The sequence below is a fragment of the Gracilinanus agilis genome, chromosome 4, assembly GCF_016433145.1.
Source record: "Gracilinanus agilis isolate LMUSP501 chromosome 4, AgileGrace, whole genome shotgun sequence".
NCBI lineage: Eukaryota > Metazoa > Chordata > Mammalia > Didelphimorphia > Didelphidae > Gracilinanus > Gracilinanus agilis.
This window is the reverse complement of record NC_058133.1, coordinates 489,681,284-489,698,100: the sequence shown is the minus strand read 5'-3', so window position 1 is coordinate 489,698,100 and position 16,817 is coordinate 489,681,284. Positions and strand designations below refer to the sequence as shown.

Genomic DNA, 16,817 nt, shown 5'->3' with positions numbered 1-16,817 from the left:
AAGATCAGACTTAAATAGAAAATCTGATATCCAAATACAAAATTCAAGAGAACCCTAAAAAGGTAAATAAGAAAGAGAAAAAGTTTACGGGCTTCAACAAGGTCAAATTGTTTATATTCCTATAAGGGAAGATGATATCTATAACTCTTAAAAATTGTTACTGTTATCATAGCAGTTAGAAGAAGTATACATAGATAGCAGGTGTGGCATTAAGCTGTTTAGAATGATATGTAATAAAAAATTAGGGTTAAAAAAAGAAGAAGATTGTAGTAAGAGAAATGGGAAGGAAGAAGTAAAATGCAGGGAATTATATCACATAAAAAGGCACATGGGGGGATAGAATACTATTACAAGAAGGGGAAGATGAGGGTGGTAATGGTCAATACTTAAACCTTAATTTTATGGGAACTGATTCAGTGAGGGAAGAACAGCCAGATTCTTTGGGGTAGAGAATCCTATCTTATCCTATAGAGAAGTAGAAGGGGAATAAGAAAGGGAGTTGAGGAGGGGGAGTAATATAAGGGAGGGAAAGGTGTGGGGGGGTAATTAAAAGACCCTATAGAGAAGTAGGAGGAGAATAAGAAGGGAAGTGGTGGGAAGGGGAGAAAAAATATTTATAGCAGCTTTTTTTGTGGTGGTAAAGAATTGGAAATTGAAGGGATATTCATCACCTGGGAAATGGCTGAACAAGTTGTGGTATAGGATTGTAAGGAAATACTGTTGTGCTATTTTTAAAAAAGTGGTTTCAAAGAAACCTGGAAAGATTTGTATGAACTGATGCAAAATGAAGTGAGCAGAACCAGGAGAATAATTTACACAATAACAACAACATTGTAAAGACACCCTTGAAAGCCTTAAGAACACTTAAGATTCTCACAATGACCAGCTATAGTTCCAGAGGAATAAAGATGAAATAGGCCACCCATTTCCTGTTAGTTCTCAGACATCTCATCATATCTGTGAGCCTCATCACTTCTGTGAAAGGCTATAAAAAATAAGACAGATATTTGTATACAAGGCCAATATATTATGCTTGTTTATACACATCTATTACAAGAGTTTTGTTTTTCCTTCTTGTTCATTGAGAGATGGATGGGAGAGATGAAGGGGAAACAGAATGGATTTTTGTTATTTGGAAAAAAAATTCATTTAAAAAAATGAAGGGGTTAGGCTTGATCTCAAAAGTCTCTTCCAGCTCTCCTGACCTCTGTATGATCCAATCAACTTCAAATAAAAAGATGAATTAGCATTGAATTAGGGAAGATAGAAAGCTCTCCAGTTTCCCTGTCCTACCTTGGGCTTATCATCTTCCACACTACCGGTCACCATGATTATGTCTCAGACTAGGGTCCAGCACTTGCTTAAGCCAGGCTATATTTTTGCCTGACATCAGTCTGGAGTAGCCTGGAAAATGAATGAAGTTTTGCTTTAAAAAAAAAAAATCTACCCTTCTAGATCTTGCTGGGCTATGGGCTATCTCTAAGAATAAAGAAAGATGTTGTTAGAATCAACAAAGAAGTTAGATCAAGTGATAATGTCAACAAGAAATAGAAAAGAACGTTTAACAAGATAAGCAACAAGACAGATAATCTACCTAGGGACAACAAGCAAGGCTTGTGAAGAGCAAGACAACTCATTCATTCATTTGTACAAGTTCAATGAATGAAGGTATCAAAATAGCAGGGTCTAGACCAGCCTGAGCATCTTGACATCTGCCTGCCTGTCCCCTCTAGGATCAAATTTGAGGAGGGACTTGTGAGCTATAGTTTTAGGAGTGTGTATCTTGGAGCTATAGGAGAAGCTGTATTCTTGGGGTGGGAGGGCTGAGGGTACCTCTGGGGCACCAGAGGGTGGCCTCCATTTTTCACCTCTTGCCCAGGAAATAATAATCCAACCAGTACTACCATGGCTACAGAAAGGGACATAATAATCTGCTCTACTCAGATTTCCTGTAACTGTCTAGCCCTAGGGCAAAGTTTGCTTCTTCTCCCATACACATGTCTCTTCCCCCAGAAAATATAAGCTGCTTGAGACAGGGAGCATCCCATTTTTGTCTTCGTACCCCTAGAACAGTGCTAAATACTAAGAAGTCTCTTAGTAAATATTTGACCATTGACTGAATGAATGAACACTTACCTAGGCAGCAAGGTTTTAACTAATGCTTACTATATGTTGGCTACTTTCTAACTCTCTATTTATTTGCTGGGCTCTCAAGATACAAAGATAAAATTAGACATAAATCTGGATCTCAAGCAGATTATACTTTAATGCTCATGGAAGGAGAGTGAGATAAGATACAAATACACAAATAAGAGGGTCACAGGCAGAATACTTTAGGTGTGGAGATGTTGAGACAAATTGGGGGAGAGAGATTGCTTTTATCTAGAAGACTCTTAATCAGATTTAACAAACATTTATTGAACAGTTACAATGTCTGAGGCTTTGCTGAGTTTTGCATCTCCAGACAAAATCTAATTGGGGAGACAGGACACACAGGCATGAAAATGATTAGGTGTACTTATTCAGACATGTGCAAAGCTGGAAAAGAAGTGTCCACATTTCCAAATGAGCAGAAATGTTGGAAAAAAAAAAAAAAAGGTTGAGTGATTTGGCTGGCCAAAGGTAACAACAGGGGGAGGTTTCCTGAAGATAAGCTGTAAATAGCATGTTGGGAGGGGCAAGTCTCCAAGGCATTAGTTCAATAGAGACACCACCTCCTCGTTCATCATTCAGCTGTGGTCAGTTCCTAGCATTCAGCCAGACTCTCCTGAGGCAAGTGAATGACTAGGCAAGGAAAGGAGGAGGAAAAGAGGGAGGGAGGGAAAAAGGGAGGGAGAGAGAGAGAGAAATCAGGCCAGGGTGCCTGATTTCAATTCTTGGGAAAATCCTAGGACAAATTATTGAAGATACATAGTTGGAAAACTTCTTGAAGACAACTAAGAACCAGTGGGGCTTCATCAAGAATAGGTCATGCCAGATTAACCTTGTTTTCCTTTTTGACAGGACTAGTAACTAGTGGGTGAAGCTTATGGCAGGGATACAGCTAGTTTAGATTTTAGTGAAGTTTTAGATAACTCTTCTTGTGAAGAGCATAGTGAGATACAGATTAAATGAAAACTTAATGAGATGTGTTCCAAACTAGTCAGATGGCTAGACTCAGAGTAGTTTTCTGAATAGTTCAATGGTAATATGACAGAATTGTTTTTTTCTTAATTAAAACAACAATGTGATAAGAAGTCTCCAGAGAAATTATGTGTTCAACATTTTAAATAATGACTTCAATAATGGTATAAATGGCACACTCATAAAGGGAAAGTTAATAGGGTTTGGTTTTGTTGCTTTTGAGTCAAAATCTCTTCAATTTAAAAATTATTAAGGGGGGGCAGCTAGGTGGCTCAGTGGATTGAGAACCAGGATGTCCTGGGTTCAGATCTGACCTTAAGATATTTCCTAGATGAATGCCCCTGAGCAAGTCACTTAAACCCCTTTGCCTAGCCCTTACCACTCTTTTGTCTTGGAGCCAATATGCAGTATTAATTCTTTTTTTTTTCAGTATTAATTCTAAGGTGGAGGATAAGGGTTTAAAAAAATTAAGTGACATGTGTAAGGTGACACGGAAAGCGACTCCACAGTATCTTTGACACTTGCTACAAACCCTAATCTAAGAAACCCAGCCTCAGATCATAGAATCAAGAAGCCAGAGATGGAAGGGGCCAGAAAGGCAGAAATGTTCTGATGTTTAACAAGAGGCTCACTGATTGAGGTTTAACAAGCAGCTCTCTGTCAGGCACACATTTAAGCTTAATCTATATGACTAGCATAACTTTCTAAGTCCAGATAAGAGGTGTCAAACACTCTGATTCAGCAGCTGGTTACCTCTGGATGCTTCGGGCACCTGGGTTTAACAACGCCCTAAGAGCTTTGGGGGGGCCTCCGTGCCAGAGACCCCACTCAGAGATGCTGTCCTAGTGCCTGGGTCTCGGGGCTGGGCTTAGCACAGCTAACACATTTCCATTCTGAGCTACTCACTTAAGCCCTGAGCAGAGGAGAGGAGAGGAGAATGTTAAACAGAGCCTGCTCCCTTCCGCCATCTCTGGTCCTCCTGGGCCCCATTAGCATTCTCGGCTCTCATTAAGCTTTGGCAGGGGCCACGACCTCCCATCAGCCTTCCCTGCGGAGGCCTGGCACTTATCTAATGCAGACTATCTCCTGAGCTGGAGGTACGGCCCAGAGTCCAGCTGGGGGTTCCCCCACCCCCCCCCCAAACTGCAAGGGACAAGCCCTTCTCTGCCCATGAACTTCCCTTCTCGTCACTCTAAAGGAAGACGAGCAAAGCCATTCTGGACAATTCCTGCCAGGGTCAACAAGCCAGCAATCAACAAACCCTGATGATTTGGTTACGAGGGTGCCGGCCGCTGGGGATACAGGAAAAGGCAAGATGGGAAACGGGGGAGACAACAGGCGAACAGCTACGTATGGAGAAGATATAACCAAGATAAAGGAGAGGCTTGATTTTTTTTAAACTCTCACCTTCTGTCTTAGAATTGACGTGAGGCAGCCAGACGGCTCCATGGATAGAATGCCAGGCCCAGAGACAGGAGGACCTGAGTTCAAATCCAACCTCAGACATTTTCTAGCTGGGTGACCCTGGACAAGTCACTTGACTCCCATTGCCTAGCTCTTACCGCTCTTCTGCCTTGGAGCCAATACCTAGTATTGATTCTAAGATGGAAGATAAGGGTTCAAAAAAACCTAGAGCAAAGGGACGGCAAGGTATCTGCGCCAGGAGGATCTGCTTTCCAATCTGGCCTCAGATACTTCCTAGCTCGGTGACCCTGGACAAGTCACTTCACTGATGGCTTAGCCCTTGCCGCTCTTCTATCTCAGGATGGATACTAAGTCAGAAGGTAAAGGCTGGAAAACAACTACGTTGAGGCTTCGGTGGGGAGAGGGAGAGGAGGGACACGGTGGGGACGGAGGTGGAGGAGAAAGGCCGTAGGAAGGGGTGCCGGGCAGGGGCTCTCACCCTGGGCCCTCCCGCTTGCAGGGCCCCGGATGTGGGGCTGGAAGGCCCTCGGACGCCTCTCCTCCACCCTGACTCGTGCCACCCCCAAGGGGTGGGAGCGCCATTTGAACCTCTGCTCCGGCTGCAGGCTAGGAACTTGCTATACTGCAGAGTTATTCGCACTCGCTTCCCAGACGGGGGTCCGAGGATCTCAGACTTAGACCTTGGATGAACCTCTGAGGCCATCTAATACCGACTGTACAGAGAGGGAAACTGAGTCTCGCAGCGGGGAAGGGACTAGCCTAGGCTCACACGGGGGGGGGGGGGGTTAGAGCCAACAGATGGGACCCTCCGGCCGCGGGGAGGCAGGGAGGGCAGCGCGGGGGAGAAGGAGGCTTTTTTCTTAAAGGTGATATTGGAGAAAGATGCCGAATTCCGGGCTTTGGGAATGGAGCAGCTTGCTGGGCCCTGGAGGCCCTGCCAGGAGGAGTGGGGAGCCATATGCTCAGCAACGTGTGGCAGGACAGGACTGGAAATGTTATTATCTGTTATTTACCACAACAGAGCATACAAGAGACGGCACAAAATGACGGGCTGGGAGCGGCGGCTAAACAGATTTACCGACAATCCTTCCTGCTGCCGGGCCTTTGTCATCCGTGCCCTGGGCTGACCCTGCACAGGAAAATAGCCTCTGGCTGCCCAGAGGGAAGAAGGGCTTGGGGGGGCCTTTACGGAGCACCTCTGGGGGTGCCCCCCAGGCCTGAGCCCTCTTGTGCTAGCATTTTTATTTTTTCTGCTGCATCTGACATCGTCGCCCCTCCTCTTCTCCTCTTTCCCCTCCTCCTGGATATTCTCTCCTCTCTGGGCTTTGGTGACATTATTCTCTCCTGGTTCTCCTCCTCCAGGCCCGACCACTTCTCCTAGGTCTCCTTTGCTGATTTATTATCATTGGTTGAAAGAGGGATGGCCTGGGAGATCTGGATTCTAGTCCTGACTTTCTTACGAAGTCGATGGGCCTCAGCTTCCGTCTAGAAAAATCCATCCCTGCTGCCTCCCAGACATTTCAGATAATAATTGCTGACATCTAGAGCGTTTCACAGCTCTCTCAATGACTCTGGGAGGCAGGTACTATTATTATCCTTTTTTACAAATGAGGAATCTGACGAGAGGAGAGCCTAGGCGACTGCCCGGGGTCGCCCACCACTGTGACTAAACCAAGACCTGAAGGATAATAATAGCTAGCATTTCTAGCACACTTGAAGGTTTTAAAAACACTTTATATCCATGATCTCACTTGAGTCTCAAAGCAATAAGTCTTATTATGATTGTTCCCATTTTAGAGATGAGAAAATACAAGGAATTTCAATGACTTGCCCAAGGTCATACATGTAGTTCATTCCAGAGACAGGATTCCAACTCTGGACTTCCTGACTCCCAATCTCGTATTTTTTCTTATTCTGAAGTAGAAATGGGGCAGGAAGAGCTAAAATAGATATATACATATGTAATATATTAACAATTTATGAATGTAAATATATTTTTAATATTTATAGAATTACAGAAAAGTGGGATTCCCAAAAGAGATTAAGCCCTTGGGGTTGATTTCATGGGATCTCTAGGGCAAAGAGGCTTTTATTTCCATAACCTTAGAGTCCAAAAGGACTTCAGATATACTATCTGGGCTCAGATCCCAGGAAAGTAAGCAGTTTAGAACTGCTTAAAGGCAAAGAGGAAAAATAATTAAATATTTGTCATCCATCATGGCATACTCTAGGCAAACTGTATTTTAAGGATGCAAAATTCCTACTGCTAATATAAGCCTCCATACTTGTAAGAGATTCGGTAATATGACAGGTATTAGTATTTAAGCATTCCATCCCGCAAAGGTCATCTCCGAGGAAATGGACTGAATTTTAAAGGAAACAAAGAAGAAAATATGCTGTCCAATTGCAGACAGAAACAAGAAAGAGGGAAGAAAAAATGAAAACCTCAGTCATTCTATGCTAGTATATCCAAGGAGAGTCCCAGATGAAGAATCTCTCTGGTGGCTCCTTGAAAATGTGAAGGCCTATTTACATCCAGAGAAAGAACTGTGGGAGTAGAAACACAGAAGAAAAACAACTGCTTGATCGCATGGGTCGATGGGGGTATGATCAGGGATGTAGACTCTAAACGATCACCCTAGTGCAAATATCAATAATATGGAAATAAGTCTTGATCGATGACACATATACAACACAGTGGAATTGCTCATAGACTACAGGAGGGGAGTAGGAGGAGGGGAGGGAAAGAACATGAATCATGGAATAATGAAAAATATTCTAAATTAAACAAAAATTTTCACAGGAAAAAAGAAAATGTGAAGGGCCACCAAATCATCCCAGAATAAGACCTTACATTCTAGCAGCCCTTTGGAGGTTACTTCCCTAATTCCCACTAGCAATGACAGGCTAGTTCCTAGGAGAAGAATTACTACTACTCCTTCAGGGTCTTAATTTCTAGTGCTGACATTCCTGAGCCCCCACCAGTGTGTTTTCCCCACTGATCATCAGCTGGACTTACCTAGTAAATACCATTCCTAAAAAGTCTTGTCTGAGTCAATAGCAGGGTCCACACCATCATCAGGAACAGTGACTAATGGCAGTGTCTACACTGGGAGTTGAGGATAAACTAGACACACACAAGATGATCTTTTAGGAAGAGTATTTACTAAGCAAGGGTAATTGCTGCAGAAATAATCCCCTATACTAGGGACATTGTCTTCCTTTATATACACGATGTCTGGGGGAGAGTAGGTTCAAACTTAGAGTAAAATGGTAGTAAATACCTGGAAATTCATGTAGTAAAGGGACTCCTGGTTACTGAAAATCCTTTTCTCCTTTTTGTGTAGTTTTCATCAAGTTCTTCTTAGGTGTAGCTCTCCAATGGGCTCAGAGAGTCAGTTTCCTTAAGTTCTTTTTTTTTTTAAACCTATACCTTTTGTCCTAGTACCAACTCTTAAGACAAAAGGTTATAGGGTAGGCAATGGGGGTTAAGTGACTTGCCCAGGGTCATACAGTTAGGAAGGGGCTGAGGTCAGATTTGAACCCAGGTTCTCTTCACTCCATGCTGGTGCTTTATCCACTGACTCATAAAGTCTTGAAGTTCTGTTTCCTCAGTGGGTTCAGTTTAATCCTTAGATGCAATCACTGGTGGACACTGCTATTGACTCAGACAGGACTGTTAGGTCTTCTGACCTTTCAGAGTTCACAAAGTCATAGCCATGTTAATCATACCTTGGAATACCCTGATGCCTTTTCCCAGGATACCTTCTATTAGCCCTTAGCATGTTTCTGCTCTCAGCTGTATGGATTGGCTCCAGTCTCTCCAGTAGGGAGTGGGAAGAAGGGAGGAGGCACTCTCTCCTTCCCTTAAAAGCAATTCTCTCTCCGGGAACTGGAATCCTGGGCTCCCTGATTTACAGTTTTCCCCTACTCAGCTGACTGGCTCTCAGCTACCTTAATGCTTTCAGATGCAGCCCAAGAGTGTGACTTGATCTTCTTCAATGAGCCCTAAGATATTTCCCATGTGCCCTCATGTATCATTATCCAATAACTCCAAGTCCCATTCGGTCCTTTCAGACTGACTAAGATCTCATTCTCACTAGCTTACTTCTGACTGATTTATTCAGTCAAGATGTTTGGAATCTTCTATGATGAACTGGAGCAGGACAGACACCACCCACATCCTCCTCACTCCCCCCAACTTAAACATTTGTTGTCCCTAGAAGATCAACTAGAGTTACTTTGGACAAAGCCCCCAACTCCAGTGACTTGTGAGGAGTGACCCTTTCTGAATGTTTCCCCTAGTGTCTTGTTCTAAGGAAAAGTATGTCTGAAGTAGTTCACAAATGAATCTGGAAGCTTACAGTCTCCCCAAACTCCAAATACATTGTGTTAAATCACTTTGCAAATGAATATCATCTTACAAAATTCTCACCGATTGCTGCCTGTCTTAGTGCTAGCAAAGGCCTTTCCCAATCCAAAAATAAATTTTGGGGGGCAGCTGGGTGGCTCAGTGGATTGAGAGCCAGATAATGATATATAATATATAATAATAATATAAATAATAATTTTTAAAAAGGAAAATAAAAACTAGCTTCCCATTTCAGAGGGGAAACCCAGCATGTCTGAGTTAGTAAAACACATTGGGCTCTCCTCGGGGATTGGGAACCTGGGGCAAACTGGAAGTCACTCTCTCACCCTTCAAATGAGAAACCAAAATGTTTTGGGTGAAAACACTTCAGTGATTGATTCTCTTGTGTCATCCTCCATTGGCCAGGAAGCAGACTGGGGGCTGTGAATGTGTTGTAGAAAGTGTACTAAGTTTTAAGCCCGCTCTCCCTAAGGACCGTGGTGGTATAGGGAAGAGAACGTCTCCATGATTGGGGGTGTGATGGAATATATCCTTGTTCTTGCTATATTTTTGGAGAAAATGTACCTTTGTAAAATCTTTCAAATAAAAAAAATGTGGCGCCAACTTAACTGAAGGCTGAATGACTTTCAGTTTCTTCACTCGTATGAGGAATAAGGACTAGAGAAGTGATTTTATCAGGATCTCTCGTATGAGGAAATTCCCTCTACCCATGGAGAGAATTCAAGAGTTTCGAGACTTCCAAGAGTCAGGGGGCAGCTAACTGGCTCAGTGGATTTTGAGAGCCAAGCCTAGAATAGGATCAAATCTGGCCTCAGACATTTCCTAGATGTGAGACTCTGGGCCAGTCACTTCACTCCCATTGCCTAGCCCTTAACTCTCTTCTGCCTTGGAACTAATACACAGTATTGATTCTAAGCAGGAAGACACAGGTTTTATTATTTATTTTTAAAAACCCTTCCCTTCTGTCTTAGAATCAATACTGTGTATTGGTCCCAGGGCAGAAGAGTGGTAAGGGCTAGGCAATGGGGGTGAAGTGACTGACCCAGGGTCACACTGCTAGAAGTGTCTGAGGCCAGATTTGAACCCAGGACCTCCCATCTCTAGGTCTGGGCTCACTGAGCCACCCAGCTACCCCCCAAAGGTTTTTTAAAAAGAGAGAGTTCCTATGCCCAAAGGGAGCTGCCTGCCCTTTGATCCAGCCATACCTGGGTTTATATCCCAAAGAGATCATAGGGAAAAAGACTTGCACAAAAATATTTATAGCCGCGTTCTTTGTGGTTGCAAAAAATTGGAAAATGAGGGGATGCCTTCTGTTGGGGAATGGCTGAACAAATTATGGTATCTGCTGGTGATGGAATACTATTGTGCTCAAAGGAATAATGAACTGGAGGGATTCCATGTGAATTGGAACGACCTCCAGGAATGGATGCAGAGTGAAAGGAGCAGATCCAGGAGAATGTTATATAGAGACTGATACACTGTGGTACAATCAAATGTAATGACTTCTCTACTAGCAGCAATGTAATGATCCAATTCTGATGGACTTATGAGAAAGAGCACTATCCACATTCAGAGGAAGAATTGTGGGAGTAGAAACACAGAAGAAAAACAAATGCCTGATCACATGGGTTGATGGGGATTATGATTGAGGATGTAGACTCTAAACCAGGGGTCGGCAACCTTTTTGGCCGTGAGAGCCATAAATGCCACATTTTTTAAAATGTAATTTCGTGAGAGCCGTACAGTGCTCACAGTGCTGCTCCTGTAACAGCGCCTGAAAAAAAATGGACTTTATGGCTCCTGCAGAAAGAGCCAGATATGGCTCAAGAGCCATACATTGCCAACCCCTGCTCTAAATGATCACTCTAGTGCAAATATCAATAATATGGAAATAGGTCTTGATCAATGATTCATGTGAAACCCCGTGGAATTGTACATCAGCTACAGAAGGAGGTGGGGAAGGAAAGAACATGAATCTTGTAACTATGTAAAAATATTCTTAATTAATTAAATAACATTTCCAAAATTAAAAAAAAATTATATGTCACAGACATCTGAAACTGAGAGAGAGAGACAGAGAGAGACAGAGAGAGACAGAGAGAGAGACAGAGAGACAGAGAGAGTGTGTGTTCCAAGAGTCTTTAAGAGTTCCTTAGCACACTGAGAGGGAAATGACTTACTCCAGGTAGTCAGCAGGTATATGTCAGAGGTGGCATTAAAAACCAAGTCTTCTTCACTCTGAGGTCTGCTCTCTACTCACTTATGTTCCCTCTGATATTTTAAAAAAACTTATAAAAACCCCTCATGTGTTATAAGAGGGCATCTAAATGGTACAGTGGATAGAGTGCTCCTCTTCCTGAATTCAATTCAAGTCTCAAACACTTCCTAACTGTGTGATCCTGGGAAAGTCATTTAACCCTGTCCACCTCAGTTTCCTCATCTGTCAAATGAGCTGGAGAAGGAAATGACAAACCACCCCAGTATCCCTGCCACGAAAACCCCAAATGGGGTCATAAGGAGTTGGATACAACTGAAAAATGACTGAACAACAGCATATGTGCTACATAAATGTCAGCTGTAATGATTTCCATATCCGAAGGAGTTCACAAATAAATCTGGAAACTTGCATTCTCCCAAACTTCCAAATACAGAGTTAAGTGTTAAGCGACTTCCCAAACAAAGAGCGTTTGACAAAATTCTCATCGGCTGCTGCCTGCCTTAGAGCCTGCGAATCAGTGCAGACACTTGAGAGTTGACTGCATATTAAGGTTTCCGCCACCTACTACATCCCTGAGATTTCCCAAACCAAAACACCCCTCCCCGGCTGCTGTTTCCTCAGCGCCTCTATTGGAATGGAGGCTCTTTGATGGCATGGACCGTCCCTCATTTGGTACTTGTATCCCCAGTTGCTAGCATGGCACGAGGTACATAAAAAAGGCTTTTTAATCTACTCATTCCCAACCCCTCCTCCACGATGTCTCTCTTGTATTTCTATTCCCAGTAACTAGCACATAGTAGGCGTTAAAAAAAAGACCTTCTGTCTTAGTATCAATTCTAAAATAGAAAAGCAGTAAAGGCTAGGCAATGGGGGTTAAGTGACTTGCCCAGGGTCCCACAGCTGGGACGTCCCGAGGCCAGATTTGAACCCAGGTCCTCCCAACTCCAGGCCTGGCTCTCAATCCCATGGTACCTAACTGCCCCCCCATACTAGGCTCTTAACGAATGTTTGCTGCTTGATTGGTAGATGGATAGATTGATGCTTCCTATCTCTCGTTATTAAGGAGTCAGCCTCTGCCTCCCTCCTCTACAAGGTGGTACAAAAGGGCAGGACAAGAAGCTCCTTTAGGAAAAGCCGCCTTCCGCATCTGGCAGCAGGCACCCCAAAGGGAAGGATGCTCAAGAAAACCAGCCCTTCCTGGTTCTTGCGTTCAGCACCCAGAAGGCAAACAGCTCCTGCAGCAGCAGCCACCAGAGTGGGCACCAAAGCAGCTACTTCTGAGGTCGTTTTTTTCCCTGAGAATTTAGGAAATAAAATCTGCCTTCGAAATAAGGAACAAACCAGGGTGCCAGGCGTGTCTGAGCCAGGTCTGGGAAGGGAGCGGATTCCAGCCCTGCTCAGATAAAAAGCTGTTAGTCCAGGAACCCGCTGCTTTTATCAGACTGAGCCGGAGAGCTCAGGACGAGTGGGCAGGGTCAAGGGGGGACCCCAGGACTTCCTCATCCACCAGACCCTAAATCAAGACAGAAGAAAAAACCTGTTTGGGGAGGGGCACTGAAGGCTGTCAAAGGGAGTCAGGTTCCTTTAGACTGCTGCTTTTTTCTCCTCTCATTTCAGTCAAGTCAACAAACATTTATTAAACGTCTACCATTAAGCACCCAGCTTGGCCATCAGGAAGACCTGGGTTCAAATCCAGCCTCAGACGCTTACTAGCTGGGTGACCCTGAGCAACTCACTTAATCTTGTTGGCCTCTGTTTTCCTATCTATAAAGCGAGCTGGAGAAGGAAATGGCAAATGCTACGGCTTCTTCTTCTTTTTTAACCTTTACCTTCTGTCTTAGAATCCCTACTAAGTACTGGTTCTAAGGCAGAGAATGGTAAGGACTAGGCAATGGGGGTTAAGTGACTTGGCCAGGGTCACACAGTTAGGAAGCATTGAAGTCAGCCTTGATCCCAGAGCCTCTCATCTCTGGATCTGGCTCTCTATCCACTCAGCTACTGAGCTGCTCCTGCCCTTTTTGGAACTAGAACTAACCCTCTGATCCTATGACAAGGAAAATGAACTCCATAAAAGAGCAGATTGTTTCCTGTATCTACCCACTGAGTGCTTGGGGCTGCTGATGGCCTGTGATGGGGGATCGTGGGGCTTTCTCTATGGCCCCCAAATGCTACCATCAGAGAAATATTCTTTATGTTATAATCACCCTCTACGTGGCTCCTCTTTTAAAGGCTGGACATTAGGAAAAGGGAAAAGAAATCTGAAAGCTGGGGGAGGGCGACCCAGGAAGAGAGACAAAAGCTACTTGGCCCAGACCCAGCTCTGCTGTTAGTCCACCCAATAAGCCACTCAGTTTAATTTTGCCTGGGGCCAGGACCTGGTGCTGTTATTGGAAAAAACAGTCCTTATCTGAAATCTATAATGAGTTCTGCACACCTCCTAGAGAAAAGTCTTCTGGGGAAATAAGTGGGGCAGGATGCTCAGGGCTTCTAAGAAGGCAGTTTGCAAAACACTTCCTGGTCTACACCACACAAAGGCGTCTTCAGAACACATAAATGAAATGTTCCAGATATCAGAGGCAGGACTTTTTGAACCCTGGACTTCCTGGCACGGAGGTCAGTTCTTTCTCTTCCAGGCAGGTATAGGGACAAGAATTCACCCAGTACAGATGTGCTTGCCCTTGACTGATGGATTAAGAAATCTGCCTGAGCCAGTGAGAAGTTCCCATATTTCTCTAGATCACAATATCATAGATATAAAGCTAAAAGGCAACTGAGAGGCCAACCTTCACATTTTACAGATGGGGAAACTGAGGCGGGGAGAGGCAAAGTCATCCATTGAAGGTCACATGGCCAGGAGGTATCCAAGGCTGGACTTGAACTCAGGTCTTCCTGATTCTCCAGTCCAGTCTAGTATCTCCTATGCCACACTGTCTCTATTAAAATAAATAAGCTGACATTTTTCTGAGGATAATATTTTTAATTAATTAATTTGCTTGATTAAAATACCCAGTTAACTCCCTCTCTTCCCTCTCCCCATTAGACACAAAGATCCATGCAAATATAAAAGCGCATTTTACTTTTTTCTCTTTATCAGTTCTTTTTCAGAGGTGGGCATACACAAGCTGTTCTTTGAACATTCTTTATGCTGCTATATCTGATGTTCTCTCGGTTCTGCTTGTTGCACTCTTTGTAATTTCATGTGTCTTTCTGTGTTTTTCCAAAATTAACCTGCTCATTATCTCTTCAATTCAATTATATGCCACAACTTGTCCAGCCATTCCCCACTGACAAGTATCCCCTTTGTTTCCAGTTCTTTGCCAACATAAATAGGGCTACCACAAATATCTGGAAACTCAGAGGTTCTTTTCCTTTTTCCGTGATAATCTTAGGAAACAAACCTAATAGTGGTACTGCTGGGACAAAAGATATACCCAGTTTTATAACTCTTTAAACATAATTCTAGATTACTCTCCAATTCCATCAACAATGTATGAGCATCCCCATTTTTCCACATCCCCTCCTACAAGGATAGTATCTTAACATTTGCAAAGGGCTTTACATACATTAGCTCCTTTGGGGCTCACAGCCGTTCAAGGAGGGAAGTGCTACAGTTTTTTTTATTAACTACATTTTACAGTCAATGAACAGACATTAATTAAATACCTACTGTGTGCAATGTGCTGGGTCCAGTGCTAGGGAAACAAAAATGTAGAATGCATGGGAGTGATTTGTTCCAAGCCTGGAAAAGTTGTCTCAGAGAGGTTTGGTGATTTGCCTAGGGACACACAGCTAATAAGAATCAGTCTCAAGATCTGAACCTACACCTTTCTAAATCAAAATCCAATAGATCCCATGAACTACAACAGGTTTCCTCTCTAATAGTTTTTTTAATTCTTATTTTCTGTCTTAGTAACAATTTTAAGACAGAAGAGCAATGGGGGCTAGACAACTGGGGTTAAGTGACTTGCCCAGGGCCATACAGCTAGGAAGTGTCTGAGATCAGATGGGAAAGCAGGTCCTCCTGACTCCACACCTAGCGATCTATCCCCTGAGCCATCTAGCTGACTTTCTAACGACCTTCCAAAAGCAGGTTAGATATAGGTTGGGGAGTTGGGGATGGGGCCTGGGGGCTTGTCAGGGAACGTCAAACGGAGAGGAGTTCCCTCCCAGCCCACTGTGGGCAGGTCTCCGGGCAGTCTGCCCAAGGGATATCTCCTATTGGGGCAGAATCACAGACAGACCAGGTCCAGACGACTCATGGCCCGGGAGACTAAGCTGGGACCCACATACATCCTTCCATCCCTTTCTGGATGCCATCTTTCTCTTTCCCACCAGCCCACAGTCCATCTGGTGTCACTGAGGCACAGCCTCTTCCCAGGCAGATCCACCTTCTTTTGGAGAAGACGGAGAGAAATCCAATTCTCTTTCAGTGCCAGGAGTCAACCCCAGGCAAATGGGTTTTTAAAGCCTCCCTCATTGCTCGGCCATCAGATCTTCCATCAACCTGGGCTCCAAATTAGAATGAAATCTGGCCGATTCAGCTCCTGAGAAATTAGGACACTGAGGGCTGCCCATTGAACCATCCCATCCCCCTCCCTCTCTGCCGAAGCCCAGACAGACCAGGCACCAGTGGGCACAATTACAGAGAAGGCTTTGAGCCTGGATGGCAGGCGAGGCTGATTCCATGGAAGAATTATGATCTAATAATGGCTAATTATAGTCATCTCCATCTTACAAGTGAAGCTCTGGTCAATACCCCACCTGGGAGAGGAGTCATGCTCTCTATCCACATTTCCCATGCGCCCCCTAGTGGGTTACCTGGCATCTTTCTCACATATGGTAAAATCCTTTCGGCACATTTCTTAGAAACGCAGAGAGTTGAAGAAAAAAATTTGTAAATGGTGGGAGGGTAAAAAGAAAGAAGGAATAGAGGCTGGGTGGCTCAGTGGATGGAGAGCCAGGCCCAATGATGAGAGAACCTGGGTTCAAATGTGACCTCAGATTCTTCTTAGCTATGTGACCCTGGGTAAGTCATTTGACCCTCATTACCTAGCCCTGACTGCTCTTTTGCCTTAGAATCAGTATACAGTATTGATTCTAAGATGGAAGGCAAGGGTTTTTTGGAAGGAAGGAAGGAAGGAAGGAAGGAAGGAAGGAAGGAAGGAAGGATGGATGGATTGAAAAAATATTGAATACAATCCCTGATTTTACCAAGGAGAGAACTGAGACAGAGAGAAATGGCCTGTCCTGGGTCACACAACTAGTAAACATCTAAGGCAGGATTTGAACTCGAGTCTTCAGCTGCTCTAACCATTACTATGTATTTTTTGGAAGGAAGTGTCATACTTGGACAACAAACCATAAAGGCGGAATGGAAAGAGAAGTGCCCTCTGAAGGAAGGAAGACTTGGATTCCAATGCTGCACAGGACACAGACAGGTCTGTGGGACTAGGCAAATCAGTGAGTCAAGCAACTCTTTTAGCCTAAAAGATACAGGGCAGCAGGGGTAATCTACATTGGGAGAGGGCATTTCCTAACTAGGAGTTTTCTGTACCTATTAAATCACAGATCTGGTTGCCCTTCCATCTCCTCCACATACCCTTAAAAAAAGTTCTGAGTAATATGGTCCATTATGAACTCTTCCATTATCTCAATTCAAGAAGCACCTAGCAGAGAGCT

General features: G+C 43.9%; 1 protein-coding gene across 1 annotated transcript in view; it reads right to left on the bottom strand.

Annotated features, from left to right (window-relative positions):
• RPH3AL (rabphilin 3A like (without C2 domains)) overlaps positions 1–16,817 on the bottom strand; it is a 166,508-nt gene that overhangs the window by 129,934 nt on the left and 19,757 nt on the right. The gene's annotated exons all lie outside the window — the stretch shown is intronic.